Genomic DNA, 16,850 nt, shown 5'->3' with positions numbered 1-16,850 from the left:
TGACAATCACAAACCACCTCAATAATCACTTTCTGCAGCATGTTAGTAATGATTTGAGAAATCTTGTATATAACAGAATAACAAGCAATCGGTCAAAAAGATTTCACATGAGAAGCATTCTCAATTTTTGGGACTAGAGTAACAACTGTAATATTAATATTACGAACCATTTTTCCAGTGTCAAAGAAATCCAGAATAGCAGTGTAAATATCATGCTTAATGATATGCGAGGACTTTTTAAAGAAGAAAGAATTATGCCCATCAAGACCTGGTGCTTTTGTATCATCAAAAGCTTTGACAATACTATCAATCTCATAAATAGAACACAGGAGTACAAAGAGAATCAGCTGCATCTCTAGAAAGTCTAGTCCCAGAATGAAGGACAGAAAGATCAGGCATATGAATAGCATCTGCAGCAGAACCTAAAAGCTTCTTATAAAAGCCAACAATTTCATCTGAAATGCTAGCAGGGTCAGAAAGCAGAATTCCAGCATCATTGTATAAAGAGGTAATTCTGTTAATATGTCTTCGTTGCTTAATAGAAGCAAAAACTAATTTGCTGTTAGCATCTCCTGAAGCAAGCCAATTTATCCTTGATTTCAACTTCTCAAGACAAAGCTTCTCTTCAGTATGCGAAACTTCAGAATCAGGAAGTATAACAAGCTGGTTTTGGATATCATCCAACTCTTGCTGAGCTTGAGAAATTTTCATCTGAATACCAGCGAACTCAACTTATGTAAGTCTTTCAGAGGTTTCTGCAATCTTTTCAATTTAACCAAAACTCTGTGAAGAGGAAAACCCTCACATTCTTCATTCCAGCTAGCAGTCACAATCTGTTCAAAACTTAAAAGGTCTTCCACCTGTTCGAATCTCAACACCACTATCAATGAGCAAAGGGGAGTGATCTGAAACTGAAGGATTAAGATAATTAGCTTTCACATTTTCCATCTCTTGCATCCAGCAAGCCTTCCCTAAAGCTCTGTCAGTCCTACTCATAATTCTGGTACTTCCCAGACCTTTGCTAGTCCAGGAAAAATAATGTCCCACACTTTGAAGCTCCGCTGATCCTGTAGATAGAGGTGATAAATTGATCAAAATCACAAGTCTCGGCATTAGAGATAGGATTGCCATGCACTCGATCAGTTGAATTAAGCACATCATTGAAGTCTCCACACATAAGCCAAGCACACCAACTACAAGCACCATCAAAAGCACTTAAACCAGAGAGTTTTTGTTAAAATTATTAATAAGCATGTTTATTATATAAGTAATCTTACTACGTTTTATGCTTACTAGTCGTTGGAGCGTGATACGTGCGCTCCCCTAATCTTGCGAAATTAATCTCGACAAGTGGTAGTGTGGTGTGATGTTTAAGCAATGTATATTTGTATGAGTATTTATTGTAAATCTAAAAGTTTTCTCATAAACAACCAAGGGATCTTGGAACATAAACCACAGTTAAAAAAAAAATAAAATAAAATAAAAAAATAAAATTATGTTCTGTTTTTGCAGATTAATGGACCATTTCCTTGTTTTTTTTTTCAAGCAATTTAGGAGTGTCAAGCATTAAAACTTAAACAAATACATATCAAATCTACAGCTAATTACAAAAGGCAAGAAAAAAAAATTCATCAATCAAGAGTAGCATTGACTATATGCAATCATCCACCGTGCAATACCGCAATGCATATATGACAAAATGTTCATATTCATTATTTAAACAAAGATAGAGGTGAGCACTCTATACTTCATGACTCATCTAGAATAATCTTCATATTCTCAATAATTCATTTTAAAAGTTGTGTTAACTAGTTTCAATTTTGGAGAAGTGTTATTGGTAATAAGCTATTATAAAAGCTGGCATTAATTAGGCCAGGGTTATTAATATGTATTGATAGGTTGTGTGGAAATTTTGGAGTAGATTGTTATTGGTAATAAGCTTTTATAGGGTTATTGATAATATGCATTAATATGTTAATCTAATGACAACACCTTAAAAATAAGTTGACTTCTCAATTTTCTAATTTTTCTATTTAAGTACTTAGAAAAAAAATTAGGCGTTAAGAATCTACCAAATTAAAGACGGGTCATGTTCATGGGTTTAAATGAAAAAAAATCAAAATATAATTAAAAAAGATAATTTTAAAGACTTAGGTACCTGAGTTTTTTAATCAAACATATGTCTATATAATTTTAAAGTAAGGTTAATCATTCAAATAATTATAAGCATCCGTAATATTCTTTTTATACTAACTTTAGAATGGGATTTTATAGCTATCTAAACTAATTTTTCATTAAATTCTTCTTTCCTAAAACTCTAATGTTTAAATTAAATATTTTAAATTAAGTGTCAAAAGACGAATAATACTATGGTTTATGCTTTGCAAGTCATTAACAACAATGTCCAAAGAGATGTGAATGATATTAATTATCTTAGTATTATCTGCTTTAAAAGTGAGAATAAAAAACAAGTATAGGGTAAATGGGTTAAAGAGGTTGGAAAATGTGTTTACACTTTCGATTTGGTGTTTTCGTTAGACGAGTTTTACGGAGTTGGAATACATGTGAACTTCTATTCTGAAGTAAATAGATAATCGCGAATATATAACTTTGAAAGTTTGACGAACAAGAAAATTATAAAATATTGACCGTAATAGATCTATGGAAATATGACCGCTTGATTGAATCTAATGAAATTTATTTCAAACAGATTATTTAGAAGTAATAGGAGATTTGTTAGAATCAACGTGAATGGATGAGAAAGGAGTGGATCTAAGTTCAAGGTATAGACTTACAGCTAAGGGTGTACACAAATAGACCTGGACCTAAAACCCGACCTGAACCGGACCTGATTAGACCGGACCTGACCCGGACCGGTAAATTCAGGTCCGGTCCCGGTCCTCAAAAAATGGGGAATCCGGTTTTCAGGTCCGGTCTGGGTTAAACCTGGATTTTTCAGGTCCGGACCTGAAAACCTGTTTGACTTTAATTTTTTTTTTTTTTTTAAATCTGACTTTTTATTAAGTTTAACCTAACCTAAATGCCGAACAAATTCATAGCAGCCAACTATACTCCCTATTTCATATTACCCCTCTCTCTCATCTCCCACCATAACCACCGCCTACCACCACGTCCTTGACCTGCTGCCCCCTGCTCTGAAGTCTGCGATGCCGCTGATGTGCTGCCCCCTATTGCTGTGCCACTGACCTGCGATGGTGCGTGTTGACGCCGATAGAAGCTGCGGCTCGACAACCTTCGGTTCCAGCGAAGCTACGAATGATTCACAACGCTTTGTGTTTCTTTGTATTCTATTGCTTTAGATTTATCAACGAATGATTCCAATTTCATATGAGAAGCTTTTTAACTTTAATTTTTAATATTTTAATTTAATTTTTTTTTTTCTGAATTTCATTTGTGTTTTAGTATATCTGTGGTTCTGTGAATACATAATTCATATTGTATATGTAGAAGTGTAGCAGACTAGCAGGTAATTCATCAAATTTCACTTTTATTTTATATAATGTTAGATTTAAGTTCATATTATGTAAAAAAAAAAAATAAAAAATAAAAAATAAGGTCCATTAGGTCCAAAACCGGACCGGACCTGTTGATTCAGGTCCGGTCCCCGGTCTTCGAAAAATAGAGAATCAGGTTCCAGTCCCAACGGGTCCGGTCCAGGTCCGGTCCGGTTTTGGACCGGTGTACAGCCCTACTTACAGCAACTTTTTTGGTGCAGCAGGCTACACCATGCGGTAGGGGTTAGCTGAGTTTTTGTTAGAGGTTATTTGAGTTACTTGATGAGGGGTTACTTGAGTTACTCAGTCAGGGGTTACTTAAGTTACTCGGTCAGGAATTTTTCAGTCAGGGGTTACTTGAATTACTCGGTAAGGGGTTACTTGAGGGGTTCAGACAGGGGTTACTCGAAGAGTTCACTCGGTTTAGGGTTACTCAGTCAGGGGTTACTCGAGTTTTTCGGTCAAGCCGCATTCAAAAAATTGTGACTCGAGTAATCCATGACCGAGAAACTCAAGTAACCCCCAACTGAAAAACTCGAGTAACCCTTGACCGAAAAACTCAAGTAACCCCGAAAACTTGAGTAACTCCTGACCGAGAAAATCAAGTAAACCCGAAAACTCGAGTAACCCCTTACTGAGAAACTCAAGTAACCTCAGAAAACTCAAATAACCCATGACCGAGAAATTCAAGTAAGCCATGTTGCACTTAACCCATTTATTTTTTAAAAACAAATTCTTAATATTGAATTATTTTTTATGGCTCATTAAATGGTTTAATTGAATACATCAAAAATATGTCCATACCTGCGTAAGGAAATCAATAATGCATAAACAACATAATTTTTCCACAGTGAATACCTTCGAGGCTTTAGCCGTTAAAAACTTAAAACTTATCAACATAACTTACACACTATTTTTATTGCTATATAATGAAAGTATATCAATTACGATGCATATAATATAAAGTTATAATTAATTTATTAGTTCACATCATTACAACTTTATTTTTATTACTACATAATGAAAGTATTTCAATTAAATAAAGTTGTAATTATATTGATATTTTTATTATATTTTATCATGAGAAAGATAATATAAAAATTATAATTAATTTATTATTACACATAATTTTATATGTCAATTTGTTTTATGTAGATGTAGTTTTATATAATTTGTTAATTTATAAATAATTTAAATATAATTTATTTCAAAATATTTTGATAAAAATTACAACTTTATTTTTATTGCTATATAATGAAAATAGTAACATAATTACAACTTTATTTCAGAAGTATAAAGAGTGGTATTAATGAATACCAGTAAGGAACCAACTCAGCCAACTAATTTATCATTATAAAATGACAACAATTTTATACTTACCTCCGTTTTTTATTAGTTAACACGTATTCCGTTTTAGGAAGTTTTTTTTAGTTGATACGTTTTCTTTTTGGGTAAGTTTTATACCTTGCTTTTTAAGTGTACCCTACTTGCTTTATCATTCTCTCTTACTCACTCTCCTCTCCTTAATATGTGTGCCTAAATTAAACGTGTCAACTAAATAGAAATGGAGGAAGTATATATATATAGTATAATAAGAACTAAAAACTAATCTACACCGTTGATCGTGATTCATCTAACAGCCAAAATTCTACCCGCCTCATTAAGGGCAAAATAGAAAAATCGGCGCTTTGAATGACCACCCATACATTTCCGGCGTTTCCTTTTTACTTTCTCTCTCATCTTCATGCTTTCTCTCTCCTCTTGAATTCTCTCTGCTGCGATTTTACTTCTTCGACTTCACATATGAAAATCTTCGATTCGGTCTGTGAATTCTTCGATCAGCTATAATCTAGTTGTTTTTGGAGAGGTAAATGTTTTTATTTTTTCTTTGTTTGTGGCTAGCTATTTTTAAACAGGTAATTTGATTGAATTTGTTCTTTTTATTCAATTAGTTTTGTGTAATTAAATTCGAGTTTGAAGATTGGGGTTTTTTGATATTTTTGGTTGAAAATGTTCGATTTTGCTTAATTAGTACAACTTTTTAGGTTTTGGTTGAATTTTTCATTTATATCCCGATTTAATCGAATTAGTGTAACTATGATGATATTTCTATGATGTTTGTCTTGTGTTAGGGTTCTAATGATGCTATATTGTTTTGAGATTTTTTTTATTTTGTTTCTGAAATCAGGTTTTTCAATTTTTTTTTTTAATTTAGTAATGTACAAATTTCGCTAATTTTTTTGTGAAATTATTGCGATTTTTGTAATCTAACTCTTCTCATGATTTTTTTTTGACAAGCATTAATTTGGAGGACATTTGTTTACTTTGCAGGTGTAATAAATTGATGTGTTTTCTTCAATCTACTAACTTCAATTGCGTAAGATATTTTTCCTTTTTTAATTTATTTTTGTTTGTCTATATCATAGCTTCATTCATATGCTGATGTTGTTGTTTTAGGCGTGCCTCACTCTAATGGGTAGTATTGTACAACAATTCCAACTTTATGTTGATTAATGGAATTGATAAAAAGAGATAAATTTGGCATTATTAGTACTTAATTCTGGTGGGAAATCAGGGAATGAAGAATGTATGGAAATGGGTGCCGACCATATCTATTGTCTATTTCATTGTTCATGTCATTTTTTTGGATGATTATTGCTACAGACTGGTTTGTGCCAACCTACAGAGTTGCTGCTCGTTTGATCCTTGATTACTTAGATTGATGACATTTTTAGATTGTTCATGTCATTTCACACGATATATTGTCTATTTAATTATTCATGTCATTTAACATGATCTTTTTGGTGGTTTAGTATGATACTATGATGTGTGATTGTTTGTTTGATGTTAGAGGTCCAATCTTATTTGTTTTTTTATTTGTTTTTTTTATTTTTATTTTTATTTTTTTTTATAGATATGCATGTTAGTTTGAAATTACATGATACTAAGATTATTATTTTAAGGTGTGTATATTGGGAATGTCTACTGCATCCTTTAAGTCTTACAAGGACTTTAACATCTCTTTCTAACCATGCAAAAGCGTACTTCAGTTCAGCGGTTCTGATGTGCAAGGTATCATACATAGACAATAATATGGTTGATCTATACATGACATCTTTTGAGATGTTTTTCTTTACTTTTAAGAATTTTATTTTACTTTTGTTTACTTTTAAGTATTTTTAATTACTTTTGTCAAAATGATCAAATGCGTTTACTGACTGTTCTTACTATATAATAGCCTACTAGTTCAATCGGTAGAGCATTGTGCAATTGCACAAAAGATGTGGGTCCGAGTTCCACGTAGGTTATTTATTAGATAATTGTTATTTTTTATTTACTCTACATTTGAGCTCTTTTTATTTACTTTTAGAATAGTTCAATTTACTTTTTATTATTTTTTTATTTACTTTTGACATACGATGCATAATCATTGAGATCATCTATCTGTCGAGAAAAATTGAGCGTGACAATTGATTCTTATCCAACTGCAAAGTAGTCAGACTAGTACATTTGCTCATCTCCCAAGGAATAGAAATTGTTAGTGAATTTTCAGACTGATGAAGCTGTTGTAACAACACCAGTTCCCCGTTTCACCAGGAATCCGCCGCCCTAACAGATTGTTAGCTGATAAATCAAGCACAACCAACGCTGAACAGTTAGAAATCTTAGTCGGAATACTACCTGGAATACTACCTGTCAGAGTATTCCCCTACAGAAGTAAGCTATTCATCTTCCTAAGCCTTCCTAACTGAGGAGGAATTGCACCAATCATCTAATTCATATGCAAATATAAATTCATATATACACCTTTAATTTGAGATACATCTACTTTTTAGTAAACATTATTTAATTTTGAGTAAACGTTAATTACTTTTGAGTCTATTATTTATCCACTTTAATGATATTTTGATTCATTTTTTGACTCTTTTTATTTACTTTTAACCCATTATGATTTACTTTTGAGTCAATATGTGATATGTGGAATAAGGATGTCAAAATAATGGAAAGTTGCTCCTTGATCAACAGTGTGACATTGTAGATCATTTACGTTGTGTGAAAATTATTTACTTTTTACATTGATTTATTAACTTTTAATGTGAAAACCTTCACTTTAACCTCAACGCATATATTTCTCTCTTAGTTGATTTACATTAGAGATATTTGGAGGTAGAAATAGAGCTGAGGTCCTCAGCCAATCTAGAAAAAAGATGACAACCCCAAAGTTTTTCGGTTTAATGATACATAGAGGCCTTCAAACCCAATTAATCTTTTGTAAATCTTAGAGCTAATTTGTTTTACTTTTTACTTATTTTGATTTACTTTTGAGGTGTTTTTATAACTTTAAATTCTTTGTATTTACTTTTAAAGGTAACATATGTAGGAATCGAACCTACACCTCTATGCATCTGCATAGTGCTCTACCACTTGAGCTAATATGATTTTTTTTTTTATTTTATTTTATTATTTTTTTTTTACAAAGCAAACAAGCAAATTTTATTAAGGAAGACTTGAAATGTCAAGAACCACTACATCCGGAAAACCATCAGTACTTACATGGTTGAGTCTTCTGACAGTGGCTGCGGCTTAATAGGCGGCTTATTGTAACGTCGTAGTCTTTGCTCTAGGAGGTCTTCGGTCTTGTTCTCTTCCTTCGACTACGAACGGTAAATGTGACTGAGAAAAGAGATCAGGATAAGCCAGTTGAGGCTACAACAGAAGCTAAATGCAAACCTAAAAAAGTTGTGATAGAAAAATTAGTTACTCTCTATAAAGTCTAATGTGGCAAGTCTGAGGTGTTCGATTCACATAATCATAATCAAGTAGAAGACTTTCTGATGTTGCAAGAATTTCCACAACGTCTTCTTCCTCTTCTTTAGGTAACATAATTCAGGAATGACACAGTCGTTAGGTGATCAAAGCGAGGCTGAAATTCCACGAGCTCCTTCAGAAAACATACTGCAATTGGCTCAAATCAATAGCCTGGAACAGAATTGTGTTACTCCTAACAATAACACCATGGTTAATAAGACTTTGAAAATTAATAATGTTACTATGGGAAATATGCTACGGAGAAACAATACTGATGAAATACGCCTTCAGAGTTGACTGAGTAAATTGGATCCTAAGGAAAATCCTTAGGAAATGACAAGTATAAGCAGGAAAATTATGAGAAAGCTTTAGTGTTGTATGATCAGGCCGTAGCAATTGATTCTAGTGTAGCCAACTAGCCACCTATCAAAGCAATAAAAGTGTTGTCGTGATAGCCCTTGGCAGGCTCCTAGAGGTAGTTAGGTAGTTTTCGAGTGCAGAGAAGCTATAGAAGCTATTAGAATTTATCCTTTTATCAATTGCAAATCTACCCTGCAACTTGCAGCAAGTAGCCAGTAGAACATAACCTATAGTGTCACGAATAACACCCCCTAGAGGCCTAGACCAACTAAAATATCCTCAAAGCAGGCTGCATTGGTATTCAAATTGTACACCCTAAGTTTAGGAGGTTTAAGGCAATGTGTAGCAGCTCTAGGAGCATAAAACATGTGATACACAAAATATCAAAAAATTCCAAACGTATTGCAACAAAATCCAGTCTAAATTGCACAAAAAAGCAGCAAATAATTATGTAAAATCAACATAATATAATAGTTTTACAGGACCTTCAATTCCCACACTAGTTTTCACACCTCTAATTCTGCACTCCCTCTGATACAAGGGGAATACAAGTCAGGAGGCAGAGTTCCTAGCTTTTGTTAGCCAGATGCGGAATACAAGGGAAATTACCAGAAGTCCTATGAACGACTCAAATTATGTTGCAGTAGTTAGACTTGTCAGGTAGCAGTCGGACAAGAAGCATACTAGCTTAGGTGTAAACCTTTAAACTAAAGGATTAATCTACTTTAAGAGCGATTTAGCCTACTTTTCAAGATATCTAGTTTACTTTTAAGAGAAATCTAGTTTACTTTCAAGGATGAAAAATTACAGTGTACCTGTGTACAATGGTATTCTATTCTCTGCAGATTAAGGTTCACTTAAATTACAGCTATAAAAATCTGATGCATCATCTATTTAGAGTGGCAAATTACTTTTGGAATATTTTGATTTACTTTTAAGTATTTCGTATCTACCTTAGGACTTCCTCCAACCTAGCTATGTAGGATTTACTTGGTTTCATTCATAGAAATACTGTAATACGAACAAGAAAAAGTCAATATTCCATATTCATTATGTAAGAAAATTACCAAGAATTTAACAATTTCAGCATGTTCATATTGTATGAAAATTTAATTCACTTAGCCAAATTGATTTCCTTTTACTAGTTTTGTATATACTTTTATAAACATTACAATAGATTGAAGCAAGCAATTTTGAATAATCATCAACACAAACAAAATTCATACTATAGAAAATTCTTATCGCACATTATCATATACTCTAAAATTCTGTGAAAAAATAACTAAAATTATAATTAAAAAAACACACACACATATTTGAAGCCAAAAAATCGTACAAAAAATCGCTTAACAATTTGCTCGCACCAATTAGCACAAATTTGAGATCCAAAATATAATAAAAATCAGGTTAATTAAAATAAATACTCACAAAAATTCATTCGCATCGAGTTGTAGGTCTAATAACTTCTGAATTTTAGCTAAAATCTTTCTTTAAAATCAATGGATTTCGAAAAATTCAAACTCTAAATTCATTAAAAAAAAATTAAAAAAATCAAGAAAAATTCAAACGAGATACTTGTTTAGACATCAATTTTGCAATTATTGGAGGTTTTCCAGTTCGTGGAGGAGATAAATAGTGCTTGAGGATTAATGGCGGTGATCCATTTTCAGAGGAGAGAGAGAGCTTGAGGAGAGAGAAAATGCTTGAGCGTGCGTCAGTTTAGATCTTGGCCGTTCATTTAGTGCGTGTTTTTTGTTAGATCTGACAGTCCCCATAAGTTCCTAGTTCCTATATATATATATATATATATATATATATATATATATATATATATATATATATATATATATATATATATATATATATATATATATATATATATATATTAATAGGCATGGGGCGGGTCATGGCCTGAGTCAGCCCGCCCCTGTATCCATCCTTGAATAACGTATCATCTATGAGTAATGATAGTTAAACGATCTTATTAGACAGAAATTGGAGAGGAGTAGTAACATGTTTTTTCCATCTAGCTTTCTCTCTCTCTCTCTCGACGGTCATCAAGGAAATACCACCTTGCCTAGGTAAGCTGGCCTTGGGAGTCCTTGTCAGGGGGGTTTTAGCTTTCTTTCTCAAATTGTTTTTCTTTTTCAGATTTTCAGCGTTCGAGGATTCTTCTTTGTTCTGTCCTGTCTTGTTTTTTTATTTAAGCGTCTTGGGTTCATTTCCTTGTCTTTTGTTTCGCATAATCATGGAATCTCAAATCAATTCAGACGTCCATATGCTTGATTCTGGTTTGGGTGTTATTGCTGAGAGCTCTGTTGCTAGTGATATCTTCACTAATGACAAAATCTCGACATGTACCTTGGAAAACTCCACTTCAATGACTGCTGTAATGGGGGATATACAGAGTCCAGGTTCACCTAAGGTTCAACAACAAAAACAATCTTTCAGGGAGGCCGTTAAAAAATCTACCCAATGGTTTTCTGAAGCTAGGAAAATTTGTGTAACCTCTATGGAATGGGATGATGATGAAGAAGTCATATCCCCTCCAGATCCTTCCAAGGTTGTTTCTTTTGGAAAACAAACTTTGGAGAAACTTAGGCAACCATGGAAGTTAACATTGATGGGGAAGTGTTTAGGTATTTCAATCCGTCCATCCTTCATGACTCAACGGGTTCAGGCTATGTGGAGGCCCAAAGGCACTCTTGAGGTCATTGATTTAGGCAAATATGTTTATTTATTTCTGTTCTCAATCCAAGATGATTACGAGAGAGCTCTTCTTGGAGGACCATGGTTCATTCTGGATCATTATTTGATGATTACCAAATGGAAACCAAATTTTAGACCAACAAAGAATCCTTTTGATCGAATGACGGTTTGGATTCGATTCCCCGAGCTCCCTGTCTAATACTATGATAAATATGTTCTCTTCGATATTGCTAAACTGGCTGGGATCCCTATTAGGGTGGATTGCGCCACTAACCATCTTACAAGGGCGAGATATGCTAGGGTTTATCTTGATATTGACCTAACCATACCTTTGATCTTAAAAGTTTGGGTGGCTAATAGTTGACAAATAATTGAATACGAAAATATTCAATGCCTTTGCTTCTCATGTGGAAAAATTAGTCATACCAAAGATCGATGTTCTTCCAAAAGTGTTTCTAATGTGGAATCAACACCTAATTCCGCTTTATCAAAAGAGGAGTTTCTTTGGTCAAACATTCCCACTTCTTCTAAAAATCCTATTTCTTCTACTCCCCCTATTTCAAGGGTCTTAGCTCCCTACTCTTCTTCTAACTATGGTCCATGGACTATGGTGTCCAACAACAAAAAAAAACACTCCCAAGTCAAACAAAACAAGAAATCTCCCATAGCTGCTACTAACCAGAAACCAGCCCAAGAACCAATCTAAGCCCAAGCCTCTTTTAGTCCAGCCTATTCCTAAAAGTCCACCAAAATCAGTTGTTTCATCTTCTTCTCCAAATTCAAATGCTTTTGCCTTACTGGAATCAATTCAAGAAACCACTGACATTGATAAAAATATTAAAATAATACAAGGCAATGATGAGCAGCTCCTTGGAAAAATAAAATCAAATCCAACAAATCTTTCTTCTATTCTATCACACGCTTCCTCTTCATCTTCCATTAGCCTACCCCCCGAGACAATCAACCACCTGGAAAACACGGACTCGTTTCCTACAATGGCAATTGAAGCTTCTCCTACAATTCAAGCCTTTTAAACCCTCATACCCAGTCTTTAAACTCACAGAAAAACAAAAGCAAAGAAACCCTACCCTCGAATTTAACTCTCAATGGAGAAAAACAAAGGGAAACTAACTCCTATCCGTCCTCCCCGGCATGCAGCCCGGACCTATCGCCGGACATCTGCATCCCCTCCAGTCCAATCACCCATTCCAACCCCCAATCTTTCATTGGAACCGTCGAACCCTCTCCATGGAACCCCTGTTTCTCAAGCACTACCTCTTTCAATGAGACACCCGTTCAACCCCTTCCCGAATCCACCACCACCACCTCCTCAATTTCCTTTCAACAACACCCTAGCTCCGTCTCTGACTCCATCTCAAATTCGAACCCTGGTTTCGACTCCGCCGATTACGACACCACTCTTACGACACCAACCCCGGAAAAAATAGCTATGATGTACGACACCCTTCTCCAAATAACCAAGTTCATGAACAATTAGTTCCCACAACCGTCCACTCCGCCACCACAACCCTCAATTCCTCAGCCAACCCTCCGCCCTTAGTATCAACAGCAGATACAGTGGCCGAATTACCGTCCCCACAATCTTGTTCCACCCCCTCTAAACCCCCAAATTATCCCTCTCTTGTCGGCAAATAGTGAACAAAATCTCGAAGAACTTGAACACCTTATTAAAATATTCAGCATCAAAAAAGAGGTGGTGGGTCTCCAAGTCGAGGTGAACTTCTGGGAGACAGTGAACACAATTAGGGGATTGGATTCAATGGTGATTCCCTTGAAGATGCATGATGTGGTCTTGATGGATCGAGCCCAATATTGGAAGGAATGGGATAAATTCAATCCTCTTTTTTCCATGGGTAACCTGGTACCTTCTTATCCTGATCTTAATATGAAAATTGTTTTGTGGAATGTCAGGGGGGCAACTAGCACTAGTGGAAAAAATGACATTTGTAACAACCTATTTGTAACGGGCAGTAGTTTGCCAGTTACAATAAACCTATTTGTAACGGGCAAAATAACTGTCCGTTACATTAAAGTAGCACAGTGGTACGGAAAAGAGTATTCGTAACGGGCAAAATGATGTCCGTTACAAAAATCAAGCTATTCGTAACGGGCTGCGTTTTGCCCGATACAAATAAGCTGGGATTCGTAACGTGCACCAATTGCCCGATACGAATAGGTTTAATACTTAAAAACCCTAAAAGCGCGTAACTTCTTTTCACTTCACCTTTTCGATCTAGCAGCCGTCTCATACTCCTCTCTCTCTTACCCTCTCTTTCTCTCTCTCTCTCTCTCTCTCTCTCTCTCTCTCTCTCTCTCTTCTCGGATCGTTCTTTAATTTCAATGGAGATTTTTTCTCACTTAACTTTCTCTTCCACTTCTCCTTACCTCCATTTTCTTTCTCCTTGCTCCATTGATGAACCTCCCTTCAATTTCCCCTTTTCTGATTTTTGATTTGATTTGATTAATTTTTTTTTGTCTGTTTTCTCGATTTGATATTGTTATTTTATTGTTTGGGGTTGATAAGGTGAGTAAGGAAGAAGGATTAAGGATTTGAGCTCGATTTTGTAGATCGAAGAGGTTTAATTTGCGATTATCCGGCACCGTTAAGGCAATTTTGTAGAAAGCCGACACCGATAAGGCGATTATCCGCCAGATCTCTGCAAAACGGCGGCAGCGATACTCCTCTTCGGGTTTTGCCTCTTTCCCTCTCCTCTTTTTCTTGCATTCATGTCGATTTTTTTTAAAATTTTTTTGTTTAATGAATTAGGATTTAAGTTAGTTACAGATCTTGAATTTCGTCTTTTAATTTATCGTATTTTGGATGATTCATTTCTTGTTGGTGTTTCAATCTGTTTATGGAATTATTTAATCGATGATTTTATAGGTTTTGGCTGATGGATAATTTAATTTTGGTGATTATTTTGTTGTGAATTGAGGTTTAATTGTTGTGAAGAATGAAATTTTAGTTTGTTTTTTCTGATTTTAATATGAATTTTGTTTATTTTAGGTTGTTTATTCGTAATTAGTTGATTGTTATATTTGTTAATTTGCAAAGTGTATTGAATAATTATTTAACTTGATTTATACTTGGGATTCTACAAAATGACAGTTGGTGTGCCTCTGAAAACGAGCAACAAATTAGCCCAATTTATGTTCTATACTCAAAACAGTCAGTTAATTTTGCTTGAATAATTTGGATTCTATATACTCAAACAAATTTTAGGTGATGATGGTGGTTTGAAGGTCGTTTAATTTGGTTGTAGAAATCATCGTCCGTTTAAGTCAACGAAGTTTTTATTAGAGATCTTTGATATTCTGTTATTTTTTTGAAATTCATGTTTGTGATGTCATGTATCTTTATGTGCCTATGTTATTGTGGCCTATTTCCTTGATTTATGTCTTGTTATTGATCTAAATTATTGATGAGTAAACTGAATATAATGGTGCGGACAGGAGTTTAGATTAGTTTTTGTAGTGCTTAATTATTATAATTTTAGGGTTTTTACTTGATTTTATTTCATTATTTGTGCAATTGATATGTTAAGTATATTTGTATCAAGTTCTGTATTTTAATATTATAAAGATAGATTGTTGAATAAATGCCTGCATTTTTTTGTTGTTGAATATATGCTACATTTTAATCCTATAAAATACGCTACATTTTACTCCTATTAAGTTTGCTGGATGTATGTTGCGTTTTAATCTAATTAAGACTGCTGAATGTATGCTGCATTTTAATCTTATAGAGATTGCTAAACATATACAGTGACCCTGATTGTTTAATTGTTCACGTCATCTGTTGGCTGCTGGTGTTAACGTTAGGGACGTCTGTGTACTGATCATTAAGGCTAGTCATACCCAAAATGTCCTTGGTAGTTTTCCCCTTTCTTTGATTTTTTATTTGACTTGGTGCTTTTTTTTTTTTTTTTTTTGGGGATTTTCATTTTACAGTGTGAAATTTTGAAAATGGGTGGGCACAGCTTAGAAAAGTGAATACCTTAGGGGTACTATGTAGAAAAACCCCTCTTTCATTGAATTATTGAATGAAATTACAAAGCTATGAAATTTAATGGTTTTTATGTAGCTGAGCGTTGATTAGTACTATATTATAGATTTACAATTGCTTGCTAATCTACGAAATGAGTTGAATAAATTAAAACTTGATTTATACTTGAGACCCTACAAAATGTGCTTATGAAATGGAATTTGATTATTGTGGATTTTACTGACTTTAAACTGTTGTATAGAAGTATTATATTGAATTTTTTGGTTTGAGGAATGTTTTTAGAATGAATTTTTTAATGTGACTGATATTCTGATATTAATTTATATGAATTGATTTTAAAGTGTATACCTTTATCCAAGTCTTTGATTCTTATGTTTGTCACTCTAGCAAGATCTTAGTTTGATAGATTTGGTGTGACTAAAGATATTGTTTATATGAATTGAGAGCTGACTTGGTATGGAATTGATTAGTCTTGGGCTTAGCTTCTAGTATCCCTTACTTTTTAAACTTAAACAAATAATGTTGGTAGTTTGTGCAGCATTTGCACTGCTCATTCTCACCAAAATAAAATGACAGGGCAGAAAATATGTGACCAAGAAATTGCATTTATGTTGTTATGGTGAAACATTGTTGATCAATTTTGTGCTTGTTTCTTGCTTTTCTTTTTAAATTTTTTTAGCATTTTTCTAGGGTTATATTTCAAAATTTTGAATATTCTTTATTTATTTGAATTTTTTTAGATCCCCATTTCTTGGATCTTGATTATTGTTGACGACAAATTTGAATTTCAGTTGGTCTTTGATGAAATTGATTCTTCTTGCCATTTATGAATTGGGTTTTTGATGAATATTATCATTTTCCTAATTTTAATGATGTTATTTAATTTAAATGTTTGATGAATTGGGTTCATCTGATCAAAATCGTGGAAGAGTGATTAAAATAGATTAATTCTTATAGAAATGTAGAGGGTTGTTTGATTAATAATTACATAATTTAATCTGTATATTCCGGGTCATCTTAATTGTTGCATTTATTAATGATTATTGCAGGTTTTCAGTTGGAGATTATGCTGATACACACAGAAAGTACGGTGATGTAGTTGATATGATTGGTTGATCACTATTATGGAATACAAGACTCGTACTAAGCTTCAAGACTACGGAATATTTCCTATTATGTAAATCTTAGATTTTCAGGAAAATAATTTGTTTCCAGTTTTGTTGGAATTTTTTTTACTCCAAATTAGCTTTTTGGCCAATTGTACTACGGAATAATAAAATTTTTGGAATAAATAAAATGTTATATTGAATGAAGATTCCTATTAAAATTTCCTCAAAAAAAAAAGAAAAAGATTCCTATTAAAAAAAATAGAAAAAATGAAAGATGCAGTAGAAGCTAGAAGGCTGACAGCCCAGCTAAACATGCTGGGA

At 33.6% G+C, this 16,850-nt stretch overlaps 1 long non-coding RNA gene across 3 annotated transcripts; it reads left to right on the top strand.

Moving 5' to 3' along the window:
- Positions 1–5,206: 5,206 nt before the first annotated feature.
- Positions 5,207–16,733, top strand: LOC145568571 (uncharacterized). Of its 3 annotated transcripts, none has more exons than XR_014095847.1 (4): positions 5,207–5,382; positions 5,847–7,232; positions 13,983–14,104; positions 16,470–16,733. It is a non-coding gene; the product is annotated as an uncharacterized LOC145568571 (long non-coding RNA). The 3 variants fall into 3 exon arrangements; XR_014095848.1 differs by having other exon boundaries at positions 13,939–14,104; XR_014095849.1 differs by lacking the exon at positions 13,983–14,104.
- Positions 16,734–16,850: the final 117 nt, after the last annotated feature.

The sequence above is a fragment of the Chenopodium album genome, chromosome 11, assembly GCF_948465745.1.
Source record: "Chenopodium album chromosome 11, dcCheAlbu1.1, whole genome shotgun sequence".
Taxonomy (NCBI): domain Eukaryota; kingdom Viridiplantae; phylum Streptophyta; class Magnoliopsida; order Caryophyllales; family Amaranthaceae; genus Chenopodium; species Chenopodium album.
Note: the sequence above shows the minus strand (reverse complement) of the source record. Positions and strands in the feature narration are given on the sequence as shown.